Genomic DNA, 213 nt, shown 5'->3' with positions numbered 1-213 from the left:
AGGAAGGTGACTAACGGTTACGGGGGTAAACTTGCGCGGTGACGGGTGAGGGCCCAGCCCAGCCGCTGCTCTAACCCTGTCCCCGGACCCAGACTTTTTGCAGAGCGGAGCACTGCTGGTTTCTCCTGTAACTTAACTCTCTGCAAAGACTGGGGAGAAAAAACAGCAAACGTTTAGCAATCATTTTATTCAGAAACCTCAGAAAACAACAAA

This window comes from Cariama cristata, unplaced genomic scaffold (assembly GCF_000690535.1).
Source record: "Cariama cristata isolate BGI_N322 unplaced genomic scaffold, ASM69053v1 scaffold23359, whole genome shotgun sequence".
Taxonomy (NCBI): domain Eukaryota; kingdom Metazoa; phylum Chordata; class Aves; order Cariamiformes; family Cariamidae; genus Cariama; species Cariama cristata.
The sequence above is the reverse complement of the archived record's forward strand: the minus strand, read 5'-3'. Positions refer to the sequence as shown.